This window comes from Lithobates pipiens, unplaced genomic scaffold (genome assembly GCF_037356315.1).
Source record: "Lithobates pipiens isolate NorthernLeopardFrog02 unplaced genomic scaffold, aLitPip1_a1.2 Scaffold_35, whole genome shotgun sequence".
In the NCBI taxonomy this organism is placed as follows: Eukaryota; Metazoa; Chordata; class Amphibia; order Anura; family Ranidae; genus Lithobates; species Lithobates pipiens.
This window is the reverse complement of record NW_027507811.1, coordinates 13,555,467-13,568,242: the sequence shown is the minus strand read 5'-3', so window position 1 is coordinate 13,568,242 and position 12,776 is coordinate 13,555,467.

The window sequence follows — 12,776 nt, the reverse complement described above, 5'->3', positions numbered from 1 at the left end:
AGCAATCTATGAGGAAACAGAAGGAACTGGTGAGCACCTCTGAAGGAGAATAGCGGAATATTTAAAGAAAAATATAGAAACGAGGAACGGTTTAGCCGAATGAGGAGAGGAGCCGCTTCCTGCATGGAAAGTGACCTAATCAATGAGGAGAGGAGCCGCTTCCTGCATGGAAAGTGACCTAATCAATGAGGAGAGGAGCCGCTTCCTGTATGGAAAGTGACCTAATCAATGAGGAGTGGAGCCGCTTCCTGCATGGAAAGTGACCTAATCAATGAGGAGAGGAGCCGCTTCCTGTATGGAAAGTGACCTAATCAATGAGGAGTGGAGCCGCTTCCTGCATGGAAAGTGACCTAATCAATGAGGAGAGGAGCCGCTTCCTGCATGGAAAGTGACCTAATCAATGAGGAGAGGAGCCGCTTCCTGTATGGAAAGTGACCTAATCAATGAGGAGAGGAGCCGCTTCCTGTATGGAAAGTGACCTAATCAATGAGGAGTGGAGCTGCTTCCTGCATGGAAAGTAACCTAATCAATGAGGAGAGGAGCCGCTTCCTGCATGGAAAGTGATCTAATCAATGAGGAGTGGAGCCGCTTCCTGTATGGAAAGTGACCTAATCAATGAGGAGAGGAGCCGCTTCCTGCATGGAAAGTGACCTAATCAATGAGGAGAGGAGCCGCTTCCTGTATGGAAAGTGACCTAATCAATGAGTAGAGGAGCCGCTTCCTGCATGAAAAGTGACCTAATCAATGAGGAGAGGAGCCGCTTCCTGCATGGAAAGTGACCCAATCAATGAGGAGTGGAGCCGCTTCCTGCATGAAAAGTGACCTAATCAATGAGGAGAGGAGCCGCTTCCTGTATGGAAAGTGACCTAATCAATGAGGAGAGGAGCCGCTTCCTGTATGGAAAGTGACCCAATCAATGAGGAGAGGAGCCGCTTCCTGTATGGAAAGTGACCCAATCAATGAGGAGTGGAGCCGCTTCCTGCATGGAAAGTGACCTAATCAATGAGGAGAGGAGCCGCTTCCTGCATGGAAAATGACCTAATCAATGAGGAGAGGAGCCGCTTCCTGCATGGAAAGTGACCTAATCAATGAGGAGAGGAGCCGCTTCCTGCATGGAAAGTGACCTAATCAATGAGGAGAGGAGCCGCTTCCTGCATGGAAAGTGACCTAATCAATGAGGAGTGGAGCCGCTTCCTGCATGGAAAGTGACCTAATCAATGAGGAGAGGAGCCGCTTCCTGCATGGAAAGTGACCTAATCAATGAGGAGAGGAGCCGCTTCCTGCATGGAAAGTGACCTAATCAATGAGGAGAGGAGCCGCTTCCTGCATGGAAAGTGACCTAATCAATGAGGAGTGGAGCCGCTTCCTGCATGGAAAGTGACCTAATCAATGAGGAGAGGAGCCGCTTCCTGCATGGAAAGTGACCTAATCAATGAAGAGTGGAGCCGCTTCCTGCATGGAAAGTGACCTAATCAATGAGGAGAGGAGCCGCTTCCTGCATGGAAAGTGACCCAATCAATGAGGAGAGGCAGGTACCAACAGAGTCAGCAGAGAGTGAGAAAGTGGGCCCGGAGGATGAGCCCAGCTGTCCAACACCTCTGGCATTTGCTGGGCCCTTAATGGCTGAGGCCCCTGTCCCCATTCCTCTGCAGCAGAAATATGGAACATGTGAGCAGGAGGTTCAGGGAGGTACTGGCATGCTGGAGTTCATCACTAAGCTGGAATCCTCTTTGTGCAGGATGGTGATGTGAACTTTAATGACAATGGGCTTGCTGAAGGTTGTAGTGCTACGGGCAGTCAGCCCAGACCCATAGACAATGTACAGCATGCAATGCGGTCTGAATTACCTGCTGAAAACAAAGCTTCAGATGAATTTGGTGAGAGTAACTGTCAGCTTCTGGGGGGGAAGAGTCTGCAGAGATGACCGCCATGGACAATACAGTGATTTTTGCCTTGACCAGACACAGCGGCTGTTCCTGAGAATGGTGGAGGAGATGCTGGGAGCAGAAGTGCTATAACTCTCCAGTAGTCTGCAGTAGCCAAGACTGTGCTTGAACCCAGGAAAGAAGCTGAGCGTTCAGAGCAGAGGGAGAGGGCGGGCCTCATCTTTGTTAATCCAAAGACTGCTATCCCAGCTGAATCAGACTCTCTGCCAGCTGATTTGATTGTGTCTAAGGACAAGACTGCAATTGGTGTGTCTGTAAGGAAAACTTATGCTGGTGTTTCTGCTACAGGATCTGGGAAGGGGGAGCAAGCAGGGAAGGAGCATGGAAATGTTTTATCTTCCTCCCTGTTTAAAAGGAGGAATGTTGTGCAGCTTAGATGGGAGAGTGGGGGACTTCCTCCGCATAGGAAGGCAGTGGGGGGATAAGATTCTGCAGATGAGGTTTGGGCACACAGATATCTTCGCCCTGATCAGTCCAGCCGGTTCCTACGAGTATGATTTGTCCTTTAGCCGTCCGGAGAATTTGGACATATTTTGGGAGAAATATGAGCATGTGTGTAGGGGCCTGCCGAACTGGAGAGGGCTCATCCCCAAGCTTGTGTCACGCCATCCACTCATTACAATTGTGACAGTTCTTGTCCGCAATGAATCCAAGGGGATTTATCTGTATGGTTGAGGAGGTATGGAGACATCCTGAGCCCCCTAAAGAAGATTTTGGATGATCGGGGAATATGGATGGTCTGTGCAGTTAAAATTAAAAGTAACTGACAATGTTGTCCAGCATCTGCCATCCTCACCTTTCCTGGGGAGGGACAGGCTGACCATCTTCTACCCGGGCCAGCCAAAGCTATGCAACAAGTGTGGAGATGAAGGGCATCTTGCATCCTCCTGTCCAGTGATAAAGTGGTCTCTGTGTCAGGGTATAGGGCATTTGGCAAAGGATTGTAACATTATAAGGTGCAATCTGTGCAATGCGGTGGGACATCCTTACAGTCAGTGTCCTGAGGCAATGCATAACAAGCATGAGTTTATGAGAGGGTTCTACCGCCTGGAGATGGAGGATGCTCAGAGCTCAGCAGCTGGGGTGCCTGTGAGTCTGTGCCAATACTCGATATGTCTGTGTATTCCCAGTCTGTGGTGCCCCAGTCTGTGCGTTTACCTAGTGTTGCCGTGTCTTCCCAGTCTGTAGGTAAGGTATCAGTTACCGAGAATGTGTCCAATCCTTCTATGTCTTCCAAAATTGGAGCGGCATCAAGAGGTGCTGAGGCTGGTGCATCAAGTGCAGTGCCAGTTCCCCTCCCTCGACACTGCAAGGTTTCTATTGAGGATAGTGGGGTGCAGAGGAGTGGGGAGGATGGTGAAGAGGCTGGCCTAGTGGTAGGTAAGGGAAGGGAGAGTGGGGGGAGGGGAGGGTAGGAGTGGGGAAGCTGTTGATTACGGTTTGTCTAAGGATGATATGGAGTGGTTGGAGGATAAAAGGAGGAGGGGCAAAAGAAAGTCCTAAGGTTTGGACCATGGCAAAAAAGTGTGAGGTCCTGTCGGATGATGATGATGAGTGGGACTCGTTGATTATGGCATCCTCTATTTATGATGAGTCTTAGGGTGCAATAAAGCGCGCTGGTTCTCCAGGAAGAGGGAGTAGTCAGGCTAAGAAATGGCTGCCTCAATTACCCTAATGGCAGTTCCCACTCCGTTATAAGTGGCAACCATTAATGTTGCCAGCTTAAGATCAGTAAGCGCTCGTCATATGGCCTTATTTTTGCTCAGCGAGTTTGATGCTGACATTTTGTTTTTGCAAGAGACCAATCTGAGTAGTCTGTCCGCTATACATCTGGCAAAGAAGGAGTAGAGACGTGGTCCCTCATTTTGGTCTCTTGCAGCCAAGCCTTACAGCGGGGTTGTGGTCCTTTTTTCTGGTATGGTAACGTGCCGGCGGTTAATTGAGGTAGAGATTGGGAGATGCATGGTCTTGGACGTCTCTGTGAGGGGGCAGGACCTGTGCCTGATTAACCTCTATGGTCCCCAGACGAAGTGGGACAGGAAATGCCTCTTTGCAAAGATTAAGCCTTTTCTATTCACGGCCCAGCAGGTTATCTTTGGAGGGGATTTCAACACCATTACTGGGTCTAAAGACAGGAGAGGTTTCAGAGATAAGCTGGGCTATGACAGCCTTTTTCTCAATGCGATAGTTAGGGAAACAGGTCTGGTAGATGCGCACATTAAGTGCTGCCCAGACAGCACGGGGTTCACTTTTCAGCGAGGTAGTAGTCAGAGTAGGATAGATTTTTTTTTTAAAGGGAGTCTCTGCTTTTTCGGCACCTGTGTGTCGGGCAGTGGAGTTTTCTGATCACTGTATTCTATCTGTGACTCTGAATGCCTCAGACATGCCACCTAGGGGTAGGGGTATCTGGAGATTGAATTCAGCCCTCCTGGAAGACGATAAAGTAAGACAATCCTTTGAGGATTTTTTTTTCAAGCACAGTTAACGATCCTAGACTTTTGCAACAGTAAGTCAGAATGGTGGGAGCTTGTAAAATAGTAGACTGTTGGGCTTTTCAAGGCCATAGGAAGAAAGAAGCAGCAAGATAAGTATCTGCAGAGGAAACTTGACCACCTTGTTTGAATGGAGGAGATTCTGGGGCGATCTCTGAGGTGAAGCTCCTCCGTAGGAGACATCAATATGACCTCTTTGGTTCAGGAGAGGGATTACGGGAAATACCATTCGCCTGACCCTTACCAAAACTGTAAACAGAGCGTAGCAGTTAAGACGGTCAATGGCCTGAAGGACAGTACGGGCTCTCTGACGAAGTCTAGGTCAGGGATCCTGGAGGTTGTCAGGTCATACTATGCCGATCTCCTGGGAGGAAGGAACCTTGATCGGACAAGGATGTTGGCTTTTTTGGACTCTACACCAGGTCTGGAAAGTAATGTTCCTTTGATGAATTTGATGGATGAAATCACTGCAGATGAGGTAGTCCAGGCTATTGATAAACTGGCCATCAAGAAAATGCCAGAGCCAGGTGGTTTGACAGCCGAATTTTATAAATGTTTTGAGATGATCCTGGCTCCCTACCTTGCGGAGGTTTTTAATGGCTGTTTGCATGAGGGTTCTCTCCCTCCCTCCATGAGGCAATCTGCAGTGATCCTTCTGTCAAAGGGTAAAGATCCTTCAATGATTGGGAATTGGCGCCCCCATTAGTCTTCTTAATGTTGATAGAAAGATACTGGCAAAGATTTTTTTTTTTTCTGGCGATTACCACCAGTGGCAGGCAGTTTGTTATGCCGCCACCAGCACTGCTCGGTCCAAGGTAGAAGCACTTTCTCAGCAGTGTTAGCTGTCCGGGAGGCCTTGGAGCGTTGTAGGGCTGCTGGTTGGGGTACATTTTTTCTAAGGCCTTTGATCGGGTTAATCATAAGTACTTATGGCTCCTTCTAGGCAAATATGGCCTGGGGGGGGAGGGGGGTTTCATTGATTGGCTCAAGATTTTGTACAAAGGGGCTGAAGGCTTTCCTCTGGTTAATGGTTGGGTCAGGTAGCCCTTTGTGTGGTTGGCTCGGGTGTGCATCAGGGGTGTCTAATAAGTCCTCTGCTATATGTGTTTTACAATCGACCCCTTCATTAGAAGGCTAGAGAGTGGACCATTATGTGGGGTACCTTTGGGCATCACTGGTGAGCCTCCTTTAAAGGTTGTGGCCTATGCGGATGATGTTTCTGTTTTTGTCTCTGGGACTGGGGAGGCGCAGGAGGTGGTCTCAGTGATAGAGCAGTATACAGAGGCATCAGGTTCAAAGGTGAAGCTTTCTGGATGGGCGTGGAAGGTGAGAGTTTTGTTCTCCCGGATCCCCAGCAAAAAAGTTCCAGGCATTACATTTGGCCCAAGTGACTTGCCGATTCCAATTGGCAATGGAAAGGTTGGTGGCTTTCCTTAAAGGGAAAAGGTTGATCTTATAAAGACTTGCCTGATTCCGATTTTTCTGTATGTCAGTTTTGTTTGCATTTTGCCAGCTTCTCTCTATACCAGGTTGTTTCTTCCAGCTGTTATGGGGGAACAAAATAAATCTTGTCAAAAGGAATGTGACTTACCTTTCTAGGCGGGAGGGTGGTCTAGGGATGATCAACCCTGTAGTCTTTTTCTCTCTGATGTTGGTGAAGTACAATCTTGGTAACATGTTGGCAGAGAGACCGCCTGGGTAGGGTTGGTATTTTCCAGTCCTGGTTTAGGCCCTTTCTGCGAGACTGGGAAAATGGTGGGCCAGTGAAGAGCCTGAGGCTCAAGCATGATAAGCTTCCCGCCTTATGTTGCCCCCGTGTTTGAAAATGCTTCGGCAGTGGCAAGTAACAGCAGGAGAAGTCGGATCTCTTCCAAGGAAACTTCTTGAGAAGCGGATAATAAGCTCTGCTTTTTGCGAAGCCGCTGGCCTTGAGGGATTGCCCAAGCCTGGTTTTGGGGGTGGGTTTGCGATTGATTCATTTGGAGAGAATCCCAATGAAGTTTAGGGATCAGGCTTGGCTTGCCTTTCATGGAAAACTATATGTGAAGGGCAAATTGAAGTTTCTTTCCACGAGTGATCGGGGCTGCCCGAGAGTGGGGTGTGGAGGAGTGGTGGAGTCCATGGATCACTTTTTACTTCAGTGCCCTTTTAATATAGAGGTGTACAAGAGGGTGGGGAGGGCTCTGAGTATACCCTTCCTCCCCCATATGAGTTATGCAGAGTGGGTGTATGGGGCTTTCCAGACTCGTCGGGATTATGATTTGGAAACACTTTTTTTTAGTTAGTCTAGTAGTCCGTTATTTCACGTGGAGTGCCAGGTATCCTTAGGAAGTAAAATCCTCCCTGTGGAAGTGGTGATGCAGAACATTCTGGGTGAGGTTGGGAAGATTCGGTGGCAGATGACAGATGGCAGCAGGAGGCCTGGATAAAGGCGTTGGAGGAATATCAGGGCTCTGTAGCTGCTGCCTGTTGATCTCGGGGTGTGTGGATTTTCTTTGTATTCTTCTTTCACTCCCCTAGATTTTCAGATCCAATATATTTTTGCTAAAAGGCTGCATGACGGTGATGTTCCTTGGTCTGGCTCTCCCGTAGGGATGATGTGTGCAATTTGGTTTGCACCGTTTATTTTGTTGTTGTTTTTTTGTTTTGTATAGTCATATTCAATTATTTTGTAAATATGTATTATTTATTTATTTATTATGGTTTTATTGTATATAAGTTGTTGTTTGTAAGATTTTACAATAAACAGAATTAACCCCTCATAATGGGCACAGCAGGTGTACAGACCCCGGAACTCAGCACAGGGGTGGTGAGAACCCCTCATAAAGGGGACATCAGGGATGGTGGGAGCCCCTCATAATGGGGACATCAGGGATGGTGAGAACCCCTCATAATGGGGACATCAGGGATGGTGGGAACCCCTCATAATGGGGACATCAGGGATGGTGGGAACCCCTCATAATGGGGACAGTAGGGATGGTGGGAGCCCCTCATAATGGGGACATCAGGGATGGTGGGAACCCCTCATAATGGGGACATCAGGGATGGTGAGAACCCCTCATAATGGGGACAGCAGGGATGGTGGGAGCCCCTCATAATGGGGACAGCAGGGATGGTGGGAACCCCTCATAATGGGGACAGCAGGGATGGTTGGAGCTCCTCATAATGGGGACAGTAGGGATGGTGGGAACCCCTCATAATGGGGACAGCAGGGATGGTTGGAGCTCCTCATAATGGGGACAGTAGGGATGGTGGGAACCCCTCATAATGGGGACATCAGGGATGGTGAGAACCCCTCATAATGTGGACAACAGGGATGGTGGGAACCCCTCATAATGGGGACAGCAGGGATGTGGGAACCCCTCATAATGGGGATATCAGGGATGGTGGGAACCCCTCATAATGGGGACATCAGGGATGGTGGGAACCCCTCATAATGGGGACAGCAAGGATGGTGAGAACTTCTCATCATGTGGAAAACAGGGATGGTGGGAACCCCTCATAATGGGGACAGCAGGGATGGTGGGAACCCCTCATAATGGGGACAGCAGGGATGGTTGGAGCCCCTCATAATGGGGACAGTAGGGATGGTGGGAACCCCTCATAATGAGGACATCAGGGATGGTGAGAACCCCTCATAATATGGACAACAGGGATGGTGGGAACCCCTCATAATGGGGACATCAGGGATTCAGGGATGGTGGGAACCCCTCATAATGGGGACAGCAACGATGGTGAGAACTTCTCATCATGTGGAAAACAGGGATGGTGGGAACCCCTCATAATGGGGACAGCAGGGATGGTTGGAGCCCCTCATAATGGGGACAGTAGGGATGGTGGGAACCCCTCATAATGGGGACATCAGGGATGGTGAGAACCCCTCATAATGTGGAAAACAAGGATGGTGGGAACCAATCATAAAGGGCACATCAGGGATGGTGGGAACCCCTCATAATGGGGACAGCAGGGATGGTGGGAACCCCTCATAATGGGGACAGCAGGGATGGTGGGAACCCCTCATAATGGGGACAGCAGGGATGGTGGGAACCAATCATAATGGGGACATCACGGATAGTGGGAACCCCTAATAATGTGGAAAACAGGGATGGTGGGAACCAATCATAATGGGCACATCAGGGATGGTGGGAACCCCTCATAATGGGGACAACAGGGATGGTGAGAACTCCTCATAATGGGGACAGCAGGGATGGTGGGAACCCCTCATAAATGGGGAAAACAAGGATGGTGGGAACCAATCATAATGGGCACATCAGGGATGGTGGGAACCCCTCATAATGGGGACAACAGGGATGGTGAGAACTCCTCATAATGGGGACAGCAGGGATGGTGGGAACCCCTCATAATGGGGACAGCAGGGATGGTGGGAACCAATCATAATGGGGACATCACGGATAGTGGGAACCCCTAATAATGTGGAAAACAGGGATGGTGGGAACCCCTCATAATGGGGAGAGCAGGGATGGTGGGAACCCCTCATAATGGGGACATCAGGGATGGTGGGAACCCCTCATAATGGGGAAAACAAGGATGGTGGGAACCAATCATAATGGGCACATCAGGGATGGTGGGAACCCCTCATAATGGGGACAACAGGGATGGTGGGAGCCCCTCATAATGGGGACAGCAGGGATGGTGAGAACCCCTCATAATGGGGAAAACAGGGATGGTGGGAACCCCTCATAATGGGGACAGCAGGGATGGTGGGAACCCCTCATAATGGGCACATCAGGGATGGTGGGAACCCCTCATAATGGGGACAGCAGGGATGGTGGGAACCCCTCATAATGGGGAAAACAAGGATGGTGGGAACCAATCATAATGGGCACATCAGGGATGGTGGGAACCCCTCATAATGGGGACAACAGGGATGGTGAGAACTCCTCATAATGGGGACAGCAGGGATGGTGGGAACCCCTCATAATGGGGACAGCAGGGATGGTGGGAACCCCTCATAATGTGGAAAACAGGGATGGTGGGAACCAATCATAATGGGCACATCAGGGATGGTGGGAACCCCTCATAATGGGGACATCAGGGATGGTGGGAACCCCTCATAATGGGGACAGCAGGGATGGTGGGAACCCCTCATAATGGGGACATCAGGGATGGTGGGAACCCCTCATAATGAGGACATCAGGGATGGTGAGAACCCCTCATAATGGGGACATCAGGGATAGTGGGAACCCCTCATAATGTGGAAAACAGGGATGGTGGGAACCAATCATAATGGGCACATCAGGGATGGTTGGAGCCCCTCATAATGGGGACAGTAGGGATGGTGGGAACCCCTCATAATGGGGACATCAGGGATGGTGAGAACCCCTCATAATGTGGAAAACAAGGATGGTGGGAACCAATCATAATGGGCACATCAGGGATGGTGGGAACCCCTCATAATGTGGAAAACAGGGATGGTGGGAACCCCTCATAATGGGGACAGCAGGGATGGTGGGAACCCCTCATAATTGGGACAGCAGGGATGGTGAGAACCCCTCATAATGTGGAAAACAGGGATGGTGGGAACCAATCATAATGGGCACATCAGGGATGGTGGGAACCCCTCATAATGGGGACATCAGGGATGGTGGGAACCCCTCATAATGGGGACAGCAGGGATGGTGGGAACCCCTCATAATGGGGACATCAGGGATGGTGGGAACCCCTCATAATGGGGACATCAGGGATGGTGAGAACCCCTCATAATGGGGACATCAGGGATAGTGGGAACCCCTCATAATGTGGAAAACAGGGATGGTGGGAACCAATCATAATGGGCACATCAGGGATGGTGGGAACCCCTCATAATGGGGACATCAGGGATGGTGGGAACCCCTCATAATGGGGAGAGCAGGGATGGTGGGAACCCCTCATAATGGGGACATCAGGGATGGTGGGAACCCCTCATAATGGGGAGAGCAGGGATGGTGGGAACCCCTCATAATGGGGACATCAGGGATGGTGGGAACCCCTCATAATGGGGAGAGCAGGGATGGTGGGAACCCCTCATAATGGGGACAGCAGGGATGGTGGGAACCCTTCATAATGGGGACAGCAGGGATGGTTGGAGCCCCTCATAATGGGGACAGTAGGGATGGTGGGAACCCCTCATAATGGGCACATCAGGGATGGTGAGAACCCCTCATAATGTGGAAAACAGGGATGGTGGGAACCAATCATAATGGGCACATCAGGGATGGTGGGAACCCCTCATAATGGGGACAGCAGGGATGGTGGGAACCCCTCATAATGGGGACAGCAGGGATGGTGGGAACCCCTCATAATAGGGATATCAGGGATGGTGGGAACCCCTCATAATGGGGATATCAGGGATGGTGGGAACCCCTCATAATGGGGACAGTAGGGATGGTGAGAACCCCTCATAATGGGGACATCAGGGATGGTGAGAACCCCTCATAATGTGGAAAACAAGGATGGTGGGAACCAATCATAATGGGCACATCAGGGATGGTGGGAACCCCTCATAATGGGGACAGCAGGGATGGTGGGAACCCCTCATAATGGGGACAGCAGGGATGGTTGGAGCCCCTCATAATGGGGACAGCAGGGATGGTGGGAACCCCTCATAATGGGGACAGTAGGGATGGTGGGAACCCCTCATAATGGGGACATCAGGGATGGTGAGAACCCCTCATAATGGGGACATCACGGATAGTGGGAACCCCTCATAATGTGGAAAACAGGGATGGTGGGAACCCCTCATAATGGGGACATCAGGGATGGTGGGAACCCCTCATAATGGGGACAGCAGGGATAGTGGGAACCCCTCATAATGTGGAAAACAGGGATGGTGGGGACCCCTCATAATGGGGACAGCAGGGATGGTGGGAACCCCTCATAATGGGGACATCAGGGATGGTGGGAACCCCTCATAATGGAGATATCAGGGATGGTGGGAACCCCTCATAATGGGGACAGCAGGGATGGTGGGAACCCCTCATAATGGGGACATCAGGGATGGTGGGAACCCCTCATAATGGGGACAGCAGGGATGGGGAGAACCTCTCATCATGTGGAAAACAGGGATGGTGGGAACCCCTCATAATGGGGACAGTAGGGATGGTGAGAACCCCTCATAATGGGGACATCAGGGATGGTGGGAACCCCTCATAATAGGGACATCATGGATGGTGGGAACCCCTCATAATGGGGACTTCAGGGATGGTGGGAGCCCCTCATAATGGGGACATCAGGGATGGTGAGAACCCCTCATAATGGGGACATCAGGGATGGTGGGAACCCTCTCATAATGGGGACATCAGGGATGGTGGGAACCCCTCATAATGGGGACAGTAGGGATGGTGGGAGCCCCTCATAATGGGGACATCAGGGATGGTGGGAACCCCTCATAATAGGGACATCATGGATGGTGGGAACCCCTCATAATGGGGACATCAGGGATGGTGGGAGCCCCTCATAATGGGGACATCAGGGATGGTGAGAACCCCTCATAATGGGGACAGCAGGGATGGTGGGAACCCCTCATAATGGGGACAGCAGGGATGGTGGGAACCCCTCATAATGGGGACATCAGGGATGGTGGGAACCCCTCATAATGGGGACAGCAGGGATGATGGGAACCCCTCATAATGGGGACAGCAGGGATGGTGAGAACCCCCCATAATGGGGACATCAGGGATGGTGAGAACCCCTCATAATGGGGACATCAGGGATAGTGGGAACCCCTCATAATGTGGAAAACAGGGATGGTGGGAACCCCTCATAATGGGGACAGCAGGGATGGTGGGAACCCCTCATAATTGGGACAGCAGGGATGGTGAGAACCCCTCATAATGTGGAAAACAGGGATGGTGGGAACCAATCATAATGGGCACATCAGGGATGGTGGGAACCCCTCATAATGGGGACAACAGGGATGGTGGGAACCCCTCATAATTGGGACAGCAGGGATGGTGAGAACCCCTCATAATGTGGAAAACAGGGATGGTGGGAACCAATCATAATGGGCACATCAGGGATGGTGGGAACCCCTCATAATGGGGACATCAGGGATGGTGGGAACCCCTCATAATGGGGACATCAGGGATGGTGGGAACCCCTCATAATGGGGACAGCAGGGATGGTGGGAACCCCTCATAATGGGGACATCAGGTATACAGACCTGGGAAGTCAGCACAGAAATTAAAAAAATATATAATATTCGGTGGACTGATTCCATTTTATTGATTCTACACAAAATAAAACAAGCAGGAACACTGAACACAAGATGACCCCTTTCCAGAATCAGCTTGTAGAGGAGGTAAGTTACCACTCATAGAAGGTGATGGCAGTAGAGCTT